Source organism: Triticum dicoccoides, chromosome 7B (assembly GCF_002162155.2).
Source record: "Triticum dicoccoides isolate Atlit2015 ecotype Zavitan chromosome 7B, WEW_v2.0, whole genome shotgun sequence".
Lineage (NCBI taxonomy): Eukaryota > Viridiplantae > Streptophyta > Magnoliopsida > Poales > Poaceae > Triticum > Triticum dicoccoides.
In genome coordinates this window covers 745,727,724-745,728,607 of record NC_041393.1, presented here as the reverse complement: position 1 = coordinate 745,728,607, position 884 = coordinate 745,727,724, and positions in this window count along the sequence as shown.

Here is an 884-nt window from a genome sequence, read left to right as displayed (position 1 = left end):
TTCGACATGTGCAAGATTCGACATGTACATCATGGATAACTTCTTCCATGGTCTATCCAAGTACGTACACGAATGGGTTGCCGCCGGCTTCCAATATAATTCTTATCCAAGTACGTACCTGCCGTCTGGTAGCAGTTACCTAAGCTTCATCGGCTGGTTTGTGCACGCATGCGCCAACTTTTGTTTAATGTTTAATTATAACAACTATTTCGATCACACTGATTTTAATTAGCTACGTACAACTGCTTCGGAGAGGTTACTCGTGCAGCTGACGGACTGAATCCGAGGAAATGCCAGGGTGTCCGCCAATATAGCTGCATGCTCGGCTTGCTTGTGATTGTGAACTAGTCGTGCCTGTTTGGTAAACACTTACCATGGTTCGTTGATCATTGTTTTCATCGCCCGGGCAGACATCCCCGCCTATAGATATATAAGGAAATTTGGTTCCCACCACAAATATTTTCATTTATTCGATGATATTCACTTACACTTCACGGGTTTGGTGCGAACAAATGCGCAAGTAGGCTTGACGCAGATTATAGAATATAATATCGACATCTACAGTACAAAATAAATATACAAACATATTTTTCGTGATGGATATAATGATACAAATTTGGTACTATAGACATTGATATTTTTTCCTAAAAATTTGGTCAAAGATGCACATTTGACTTTTGAAAAACAAATACACCATATATTTTTGAACGGAAGGAGTAATATCTGGTGCGTCATATAGCAAAAGGCTGGAAAAATGGCCACCCTAGTAAAACAGCCGCCATGCAGTGTAAGACATTCGATCTGGTACACTGCCATCCAGTCCATTGTGGTGCATGTCCGTCGCCGCCACCTCCCAGCCTCCCCCTTCACTCCTTTCCAGCCCT